Source organism: Lagopus leucura, unplaced genomic scaffold (assembly GCF_019238085.1).
Source record: "Lagopus leucura isolate 7727_CA_CO unplaced genomic scaffold, USGS_WTPT01 35733-0_obj-0_obj, whole genome shotgun sequence".
NCBI lineage: Eukaryota > Metazoa > Chordata > Aves > Galliformes > Phasianidae > Lagopus > Lagopus leucura.
In genome coordinates, this window is record NW_024966784.1 from 1 (window position 1) to 11,704 (window position 11,704).

An 11,704-nucleotide genomic window follows, 5' to 3' on the forward strand; every position below is an offset into this window, starting at 1 on the left:
TCTTACTGCTGCATTATTCTACAGCCAGTTGTTCTTACATGTCCTTCACAGATTGATTAGCCTGAAATAGTCCCTACTGATTTCTTTGGTGTTTCTCGTTGTTTAGTTCATTGTGTACTTACATTTTTTTTCCCCTTTACCCCTGGTCATGTGTAGTATATAGTACTCTTACAGGTACAAACTCACTGGACAGAGCCTAAGATTTCTAGTTACTCTGTTTCCTTCTCTTCTGTGGCCTCAATCAAATTCCAGGGAAATGCAGGTGGTAAGGGAAAAGCTATTGAAGTGTGTTCCCAGACTAATCACTTCGCCTTCCCTTCCCGTGATGTTGTAGAACTTTATGCATTGCAACAAGAGTAAGCTTGAATCAGTTGAATGGTCAGCGAGTCAGGTAATATAAACCAGTATGGGCCTGAACAGTGCAATGCTGGAATAAATTCATTCATACGTGAACCCACAACACACACAACAGGTTCTAAGTAGAAACATTTGTTTGGTCTGACTTCCACTGTCATAAATCTGCACATCTGGATTTCCTACTTGGAAATGTCTCTCATTTTGCTGCAAAAATTTCATACTTGGTGAGTGGCTTAAAATGTTAATGGAAATTAGGCTGGAAATTGATAGGTCACAAGCTATGTATTAAATGCCAGAGTTTGATGTTCAGACAACTGTATTTCTTTCAGACTTGCTTTTTAGCTTGATAATCTTCAAGTCATTTGCAAAACCTTCTACTTTTATGCATTTTTTTTAATTAATTGAAGCAACTTTCAGCTCATGCAATATATATTTCTTTAAGCACATATGTTCTTTTCACTGAAGGTGTTAATTTGAAAGGCAGTAGCTGAGGGATATGTGTTGTTATCTACTCAGTGTAAAAACATAAGGAACTGTTTATCAAGCAGTGTATCTTAGTATGTGTTATTCAGGTGCTATTGTAAAAAATAAAAAAAAAAAAATTGTGATTCTTCTAAAGAATCTGTAACTTCATCTTAGCAAAAATCTTTAAAGATGTTTTTAGTTAGTAATCATTAGGATAAGAGAATGCCTTTTTCAGAGCATATCACTAGTTAATGTTAGTACTGAAGTCCTATAGACAGCAGCAGTGCTGCCTACTTGCAATTTTGCCATCTCAACTCAGGATCTTATGTATAGAAGTATTTTACATGAGAAAAGAGATCATTTTTTTTTACATTGGAATTTTACAGATTACCAGATAAAGTGTGTGTCAGTATTGTTGCCATACAAGTATACTTAAAAATCTGTCACAGTCTTTTGCTGGTTCATTTTTCTTAATTATATGGGTATGATTAAGGGGTAGATAGCTGTTGGTTCAACAAAATGACAGAAATCAGTCTGATGAATTGATTATGTTTTGAAAATTATTTTCAGAAATAGTAAATGTAGTTTAATGCCAACTGCCTGTTTTTCTAGAGAAGCCAGAAACTGAAGATTATAAATTGTAATTCTGGCAATTACAGAGTAAAGAAAAGTATGAAATAAAGTTTAGTTTTGCTCAAGACTTTTACTGCTTTCTGTGTGAGTAGACATGAATGTTTTTATCGGGTTTGATTTCTCTTTCAGGACAAACATGTGCTGGCAGTGGTAACAATAGACAAGATGTTGGAAAAACTGAGGAAGTGCAATGAATTTCTGGAGATAATTCTCAAGGGACTTAACGAATACCTAGAGAAGAAGCGCCTGTTTTTCCCAAGATTCTTTTTTTTATCTAATGATGAACTCCTTGAGATTCTTTCAGAGACCAAAGATCCTACCCGGTACCGTAGTATTTAGTAGATGCATTTGTGACTCGTTGTGCATGCAGACAGGCTTGCCATATTGTTTCTCTGTTTCTCTATAAGTTGTTTTTTTTTCCCCACTGACAACCATGGCGTTAAGAATGTACTAGGTTGGATTTTGTATTAGGCAAATGCAGAATGATTTTTAATGCAAGTAATTGAATTCTTCTTTGTTTCCTAAACTAGTAACCTTTCTGTACACAGTTTTTCAGAAAATTCAAGAGTCCAATTAATAATTCATAGTGAAATTAGCATACTGTGTTGTTTTTTTCCCAGTGGAAAATTGAACATCAGGTAGGATCCATACACTGCTGTTTCATTCCCATTGTTCAGATCTGATAGCGTCCAGTGCAAGGCCATGCAAGGATAAGAATTAAAATAATAAACAATCTTCTAATTACTAAGCAATATTAATGCAGTGCAATTAATAGGGTTGTTTTACTTAAATTCATTAATATTTACAATAGTTCTGTGGAAAAGTATAAATAATGAAACTTTATGCACTTTAGGTGGATTAACTGTTAAAGAGAGGATTCCTATTTGTCTTTTTGGATTATATATTACAGAAGACATAAGTAATATTGTACATCTTTAACTGGTCCTCTCAGAGTCGTGCAGTGGGCTTCTTGTAGGTGTAATACAAAAGAGCTACTGTTGAGGATAATAATTTTATTAATAAGCTTAAAGCAACCTTTAATTTCTTTGAAAGTATTTTTTGTGAAAAGTTAGATCTACTTTTCTTAAATTGGAAAGGAAACAATGTCAGAAGCTGTTCAATACTAGTTTTGATTTCTAGAGTACAGCCTCACCTGAAAAAGTGTTTTGAAGGAATTGCAAGAGTGGTGTTTACTGATGTGTTAGATATTACACACATTAAAAGTAGTGAAGGAGAGACTGTGAAACTCACACAGACCATTTCAACCTCTGAAGCTAGAGGTCAAGTTGAAAGATGGCTCCTGGAACTGGAGGCAGCTATGCTGAATTCTGTCCACAAGGTAACAAATCATAAAGCTTTTATTTTTCTCTGGAACATGAAAAAAATAGTAAGGTGATTGATGTGTAGCTGTTTAAAGATTGAAAGTACTTAGTTGTGGCAGTTGTGCTGTGTGTCCAGCACAAAAACAGCTACGTTTAGGACATGAGAAAATGGCTCATAGAATGCAAGGAAACAGCCTCAAGTTGTGCCAGAGGAGGTTTGGATTGGATATCAGGGAGAATTTATTCATGCAAAAAGGGGCAGTGCATTGGAATAGGCTACCCAGGACAGTGATGGAGTCTGCATCCCTGGAAGCATTTAAGAAATGTGTCTGTGGTGCTGTGGGATGTGGTTTGGCGATAGACTTGGTAGTTAGGTAGGTGATTGGACTTGATCTTAAAGGTTTTCTCCAACTTAAATGGTTCTGTGGTATTTTGTCCTGGTGTTGGAGTGTTGGGAGGCGTAAGCAGTAAAGTTCATGGAAACTCATGCTTGAAGTTAAGCAAATATCAAGTAGTCTGTTGAATTAAGGCATTTAAGCATAATATCTTCTGAAGGCAGAAAGCCACCTTGATTACATGTCACTTCAACTGCAATTTGATTTGTCCTTTATCAGTGATTATAAGTAGTACCAAGTATTGATGTATTTAGGCGTATTTGCTTTCGATATTTCTGGACCTCATTTCCAAATGAAGTTATTTAGTTATTCCTTAGGCTCTTGTCATTTAGCCTTGATTTCTTCTGTTAACATTCACGTATACTGGAATCATTTTTTATTCTTTGCACAGCATGAGCATTAAAACCATGAATTCAGTCTATTAAGATTATATCTTTTTTAAAACAAACAACAACAACTAATCTGATACCAGTTTTCCGGATTTATAATGCTCTAAATTTCTTAAAAATGAAAAACACTTGACCCAAGGATTCTTTTGTCAGAGATTGTTCTACTCTTGGGGTGTGGTATTAAAGGACAAGATTCAAATGAAAGTATGCCCTTATTTTTTAATACTCCTTTAATTCTTTTTTAAATTATTTTTTAATACTCCTTTTAATTCTGACTACCTTAATCAAGATTCTGAACTCTTTTCAGATTGTGCTATTCGAGTATCCACAAGATCACATCATCATGTCATATATTTAGCTATCTCTGTCATTTTCTTTGTTTCTCTTCAATGTCAAGTGAGGTAATCAAATGTACATGCTTCTGACACTGTTGTACAGTATTACAGTTTAATTATACTAATGGTGTGTCGGCAAATAGAAGTGACTAAATTTACCTGCTTGGTGCATGTAAGTAAGAAGTGGCCAAGCACCATTTGTCTGCATTCACTCTTGATTTCTAAACTTTTGTAATGATCTGAAACACATAATATTTATGTAGTTGTGGTGTCAATTCCGTAATGGGTTATTCATGCTATTCTGTGTATAAATTGTTGAAAGTAAAGAGATCTGGAAGTGCAGGACGTACAGCAGGTTTTCATCCAACTCATGTTACACTGATTTTCTGAGGAGACATCTAAATTTTCTTAAGCTTTTGCCTTACTCTTACTTAATTTTGTTAATGGAAGAAAAAAATACAAAATGTTAGGGACTGAAAGATTTTCCTAAGTTTTGATTTCATTGGGATTATCCTTAAGTCGTGTAATAACCAGATTTATCATTCTGTTGCTAGAAAATGTACATGAAATTAGATATAAGTTTAAATAATATGAACTGCAAAATTCAAAGCTCTGTATTTATAGCAGAATAACTGTATTTTAAAAAGACTTTTCAGTTTGGGTTGTTCGTTCTAACTAAGCTGTATTTGCACTTGTTTTCTAGTTTCATTATAGATGGAGGTAGAAAATTTTATGTTTTCAGTGCCCTGAATGTGTTGTGAAATTAGTTCTCAGAAATTTTTTGTGATCACTTGGTTCATGTTATCACATTCTCATTTTTTTAATCTTGGAGGGATTTTCTTGCAGGATGTCAATGTCATAGCGTTAGAGTTGAGGCTGGTTTATTTTTGATTCTTAGTACTGCAACCTAACCTAAATTCTAAAGCTAAACATTACTTATTTTCATATGTGGCTACCACGTACTTCTATCCTATGTAGGTCATTCAGAATGCAATTGAAGCTTATCCCAAAACTCCATGTGTTGACTGGGTACGAGAGTGGCCTGGACAAACTGTTCTTTGCGTATCCCAAACTTTCTGGACGATGCAGGTAGAGAAGCCTATTAGAAATGGCCAGAAGGTAAGAATATTCAGTGTATATTTAAATTTTGTGCAATTGATGTAACACAGTGGTGAATCCAACCTTTAGTTATCTTTTTGAATGAGTAGCTGCTCAGTGTAATAATTAATCCTTTTAATACCTACTTTGAAAGTACACTTGAGCTGTGATTCTTGAAGACTTTGAAGTTAATATTTTCTTTTGAATGTAGGCATGCTTCAGCACACTATCAGAATACATTCTGTATAGCTTAACATGTATATTATATGTTTCCGTGAAAAGAGGTCATTGGTGTATTCAGATACTATTAACTAGCATGGATAGTCTCTGTCTGTAACTGAGCTTAGCTTCCTACATGTTCAGTACTTGTTATAAATATGGGCTAGCACTAGCAGAGTATAAGTACCGTCTTCACTCTTGTGAAACAATGAGTGCATGGTTGATACAGAACATGTTATCTGTTCGTTAGGTGGTGAGAAGAAAGGTACCGAAGGCATTGAATTCAGGATGTGTTTTGCAAAATCTTTCCTCTGTTTCATCAGTAAGGATTGCTATTACCTGTTGTATTTGGAAATGTTCCAGACTTGTTACTAGCTATGTGTTATCGTCTGAGGCAACTAGATTTTCCTTCTCTGATGTTAGGAGAGAAAGGAGCATCATGATTTACATAAAACAGTATCTTTGGCACTTCATAATACTTTCTCTTACCAATTTTTCCAATGTGATGCTATGAACTGGAGAAACATCTGCAGTATTTGCGTTTTGGGGTTTTTGCTGTTCATATATAGCTGAGTTATAACACAAACACAAACTTAAACCTACTCTTTAGTCTATATATGAAGGAGTGTTTCAAGGCCATATAACGCCGCTTATTCACAAGTGGAAGCAATGGCTTCTGATAGTAGTGGGCATTTCAAGAATCTTTATTTGTCAGATAGATGTGGGGAAAAACAAGCTTCTGGGTGGACAGAACTGAAGGAAGAAGAGAACAGTATTTCTAATACAAGGAATAAGTCTTGCAATGGACTGGAAGATTTGAAAAAGATTTAAAAAGAATTTGTTTTTCTAGTAGTAATGGAGATCCTCAGTTCTCTCGGGAAAGAAGGAAAGCTTCTGCATACTGCACCATTTATCTTCTCTTGGTGAAAGTCTTTCAGGAAGGAGAAACAGAAATTCTAACCTTAGAGATTTTAAATCCAGCATAAAATCCAGAGACTTCAAATCCAGCATCGTCTTAATGAGGTTGTTAGTGAATAAAGGTAAGAAGTTAAGGAATTATTAAATTCATTTGGTTTGGGGAATGTTTGTAACGGAATTCTGAGCCTAGACAAGGCTCTTGTCTAGCCTATGTTAAGTCTTTTCTATATCTGGATATTTAGGGAAACCTGTCACTCCTGTAGGCTTTATTCAAATTCTTTTGTGCTGGTAGTTCTGCCCATCTGGCCCCAGCCCAAGAATCTTCATTTTGCTGCAGAAAGAGACCTGTATGTAGTGAAGGACTGGGAGGAGGTTTGCATCTCCTAACGGTCTGTCACAGTTCTTGGACAACGAGCACTTTCAGTCTCAGAACATTCAAAATTCTTTATCTGTACCATTTCTATTTTGTATTAAAGCAAATGAAACATAACAGTCACTGACCACATGAGAGGCGTTCTGTGTGACACAACTTTATCCTGGTCAAAATAAACGGTATCCTACCTACAGCATCATGTTTTGCTGACATCAAAGGCACTCTGTGCATACGGTGACAAAACACTTCTTTTTTTAACAGAAGCTCTTCAGTGTTTTCTGGGACAGGACACCAGTCTCATTTAAGTCACTTCTTATGATTAAAAATTTACTCATATACACATGCATACACACGCAGGCATATACACAGGATTCTTTTAGCTTTTTTTTTAGTTGTTTCCAACAGATAACTGTACAAAGGTACAAGTTTTTTATTAAAACAAATAGTGAGGTAAGATGTAAGATAGAAAAAAACTTTCATAAATTTACACAGTAATATTTTGTGGAATGCTTTTATTTTCAGTGGAGTATATAGTCAGAAGTGCAGTAGTAAAGAGTGATACTGAAATGGGAGATGAGAACATACTAGCATCTAGGTTTTTACAGGTTTGCTTGGTGAAAGTTTGGAAAGCTTGGTGGTAAGCAAATGGGTTTTTACCCCTGACTTGAGTGGTGTGTTTTGGATGCTGCCTGATTGGAACTTCTGAAGTAACTCGTAATAGTGAAGCGATTTTGAACTTTTTTTGCTTCTTTATATTCGTAAATTAAAAATAAGTAATTTTAAGTGGATGATTTAATCAAGCTTAGTGTTTGGGAAATAGTTAGTTGGGGTGAGAGATGTCAAAATATGAAAAATTCATTGGTGGTTACTGCTGCCAGAGTATGTGAAGATGAACAACGTTCTAGTGTGGAGAAAAATCTAAACCAGATGTAGGTAAGTTTTTCTCTAGACAAATAGCAGAAATTTCTGACTTTTCTGTAAGGATTCAGAGCAATCAAGCTTACTGTGGACCTTCAGTGAATGCAGCTTCCTGAAGGAGCATGCATTTGAGTGCAGAAGATACAGATGTCTAAATGGCAAACTCTGTTTCCAGGTTCCGATGTCTTTCTTTTTAATTTCAGTTTAGTGAGGCACTTATCACTTCTCAGTATTGATGTAAGTGCTTTCCTTAAATTGGACCTTTCCTGTTTACTGCAACCTATGAGAATGAAAAGGATTATAACTGGATTGTTCCTAACTACTGTACAGCTTAAAGGTTTTTTCTAGTATTGTGATGTTCCTTAAGCATAGAAAACGTATTGTATACATGCAAGCTAGTCCTTAAAATACGTGTCACATATAGGCCAGTCATTAAAATATATGTCATTTTCTTAATGTGAAATTTACCAAAAGCTAAGGAGTAATTCATGTATTTCAGGAAGAAATAAGTTATGCTGTTTTGTCTCCTGAGATGTGTCATTGATGTTTCCATGTATTGTTCTGTAACATTAAAAAAACTGAATCAAATAGATAAAGCCCTGTTGAGCTATGTCTGTGAATGATAGTTTACTGTTGAAATAGTGAGAAGGAATGTTTTGATACAGAAAAAGAAGAGTAATATAAGGAAAAAAATCCTCATGCCTTAGACTAAACCTGCAGTTACCTAACTTGTAAAAATTTTCCCAGGCACTAGAGGATTTTCTGGAACAGAATAATAGACAGATAGAGGACATTGTCACCTTGGTGCGAGGAAAGCTGTCTAAGCAGAATCGTGTGACGCTTGGAGCACTTGTTGTGCTTGATGTTCACGCTAGGGATGTCCTTGCATCCCTAGTAAGCAAGAAAATCAAAGATGAGAATGACTTTGAATGGCTAAGTCAGCTTAGATACTACTGGGAGGTAAGTGAGACCTCTCAATCTTATTAGAAGGTAATTTCCATTCATAGCTTTTCAATTTCTGCTTGCTTGCTGACACAGAGAATAGTTACTCTGATGTGATAATTTCTGCTGATAAGAATATACCTTTAACTGATAATTCTGTGGATTGCTAACTAAAGTGTCCAGTAGCCAAATACAATCAGTTTCTAATTAAAATCTCATCACTGCTGAATCTCAGAATGTTGTCTGAATTGGCAGCAGAGATTGCTGTTGTTCAAACACTAATTTTTATTATTAACACTATTTATTATTGTTGTTTCTGAAGAGTAAAAAATGGGTTAAGGATGACAACTAAAGATTTTAATCTGATGTCAATATTATTTTATGTGTTACTTGGAAAAATAGCAACGTTTATACTGCGTGGTGGTAGCATACAGTATATTTGCATTTGTCAAGACAACATTTCCCAATTTACAGAAGACATTGCACCTAAAATTAAAATATGTTGTGTTGCCATATTAGAGTCATCAAGTTGACTGTAAATTCAGCTTTTGGTCATTGGAGCTCCTGGAGCAAGTCTAGTGAAGGACTGATAAAATATTTATGGGACTGGAGCATCTCTGATAAGAGGAATGGCTGAAGGAATTAGGCCTGTTCAGCTTGTAGAAGGCTCGGGGAGATCTGATCCATGTACATAAGTATCTGAAAAGGGGATGACAAGAGGATGGGGCCAGACTGTCCTCAATGGTGTGCTCAGTAATAGGATGAGAGGAAATGGGCAGAAACTGAAACGCAGGCAGCTCTGACTGAACACGGGGAAAATGCTCTTTATAGTGAGGCTGACTGAGTTCTAGAACAGGTTACCCAGAGAGACTGTTGAGTCTCCTACTCTGGAGATATTTAAAAGCTGTCTGGATACAAGCCTGCTTAGTATGCTGTAGGGGACGGAGAAGAGAGGTTGGCTTAGAATGATAGGCTAAAGTCCTTCCAGCCTCAACCTTCCTGCAATTCTGAGATACAATTACTTCTGTTTGAGAAAGGCCTTCATCTTTCTAAGTAGCTGAACAAGGCCGTTTTAACTCAGCAATATGGTTGGTAGGGTTTTTTTCTCGATAGAAGTTAATGGAAAAATGGTTTTGTGTTCATACTTTACTATCTCTGAAATGGTGATATTTTTATTTAATTGAACCACAAGCTGTCTCAGAGCAATGCACCAATTGTTTTAAAAGGGTTGTGCTCATCTACAAAGTTGAAGAATACTGTGTTGTCTTTTCTCTTTGTGTTATCATTTCACCTATAAAGTCAGTGCCTTATTTTCTTAGGAAGGACATCTTCAAACAAGAATGATCAATGCTGGACTGAGATATGGATATGAATATCTTGGCAATACACCTAGGCTGATTATTACTCCACTTACAGACAGGTTCTACAGGTAAAAGCACTTGTTACTAAATGTTCTGTGCTTGCAAGAATCTACTTAGTTGAGATATTTTAGTCCCAAATTGGGTGACTCCAGGATTGTATCTTTGATGTTCTAATAGGCATAATTAGAAGTGTTGTAATTGATTAGAATTCATCCTGTATGAATATTTTGATTTAAATTTCTAATAAATTTAATCTTTTGTAACACTGTGGTTAGTGATAAATGGATAGTAAGCGACAGGGTTTTTGTTTTTAACTTGTAGTAAACTTAAAGCATCTCTATGTATTTGTGGACTGCAGTTAGCAGGAGCACACAAACTGTACAACCTGAGGGAAGTTTAGGCATTAAACAAGTTTTGAGAGCTCCTGGGAGAAGTTGGAGCAGCTAGAAAAATAGCATAAAATTGTTACAACTTTTTTTTTTCCTTCTATTTTGTTTTCAAACCCTATTTGGTGCGCTACATCTGCATCTCGGAGGTGCTCCTGAAGGTCCTGTAGGAACTGGACAAACAGAAACAACAAAAGATTTAGCCAAGGCTGTAGCTAAGCAGTGTGTGGTTTTTAATTGTTCTGATGGATTGGATTACAACGCGTTGGGAAAAGTCTAGAGGGTCCTATTTTAAATTATATGAAAATATTTTATTTGCTTTTGTAATTGAAATGTAATTTCTTCCACTTCTAGGCTGCTATATAATGCTAGTATTGTGCATATGGGTCTGTCTCCTCCTAAGAACCCACCTGAAATATCAAAGTGTTTTCTCTGTGCTTTAGGAATGAAACATACCATAACAATTTTGTTCAATATAGACAACATAGATGCCATTTAGATTAATACATTTTTAGTAGCTGATTGCAAATTTAGGGGGTTTGGGGTTTAATTTAAACTCTAAATAAACTAGTAAGAACCATTGTATTAAACAAATCAAGCGCATTTATGTTGCTATTGGCCTGAGTAGACAGCTCTGTATTATGAAAATATATTCTGAATGGTATCTGTGCCATTCCAAACAGTATCCTATTCCTCACTGGAATGGTACAAAAATAGAGCATTTCTGCTTTTCTCTCTGGCATTATTTTTCCCGTTTGTGTTAAGTGACAGAACCGCATGGCATGGCTTCAAGATTTGACGTGAGAAAAATTCAAACAAATAAGCAAAGCAATTTTATTTTTTTTACCTGTAAAACGATTAAAGAAAAATTCTGTGTTTTAAATAGGAATTTGTAGAACAACTATTACCAAATCACAAGATTCTGTCTAGGCACTATATGTATGGCAGAGACAGTACAGTGGCATTTAGGGAACATATAGAAAAAAGAACTATAAATTAATGAGAACTGTAGGAAAAGAGAATTGCTCTTCGGTTATAGCTTGGGTAACCTGTTGTGCTGTAGTATGTTGTTAAAAGACAGTCATTTTTGTTCATGCTGTAAACAAAATGGTTAATTTTAGCCCTGCAGAATTCCTTATGTTCCCTGTTGTCGTTGTGACCCCCATCAGGTATAGACATGAACAAAAAAGAATGAGTAGGTTTTTTGGAGGCCTGTTTAGAGGTGAAAATTTCCCCCTTGTCCAGTTCCAAAATGCTGACATTGAAGGTAAACCATGCAAGGTGTATGTATTTGATAGCACTTTGCCTATGACTGAAGAAACAGGATTTCAGTTTACATGGTACAGGTTTTGTGTCTTTTTCCCTAAGCAAACTTTTTACATTTCTGTAATTCTTTTTGGTGATTTCTGCTATTTGGAGTGAGTTTGAGTAGACCTTAGTGCCCTAAATCATGGATATAAGTGCTGTCTTTGCACAGTAGAACTTTTTCTCATTACTGAATTGTTTTGGTCAGCATTCATATGTTCAAAATAAATGGGCACCAATGAATTAATCTGATGCCTGTCTCTTCTAGGGTTTGTTATCTTGTGGAGC

At 35.5% G+C, this 11,704-nt stretch overlaps 1 long non-coding RNA gene across 1 annotated transcript; it reads left to right on the top strand.

The window, feature by feature from the left end:
- The first annotated feature begins 1,584 nt into the window (after window positions 1–1,584).
- LOC122192790 lies at window positions 1,585–9,787 on the top strand. Its single transcript, XR_006182711.1, has 4 exons — window positions 1,585–1,778; window positions 4,875–5,015; window positions 6,064–6,253; window positions 9,684–9,787. It is a non-coding gene; the product is annotated as an uncharacterized LOC122192790 (long non-coding RNA).
- Window positions 9,788–11,704: the final 1,917 nt, after the last annotated feature.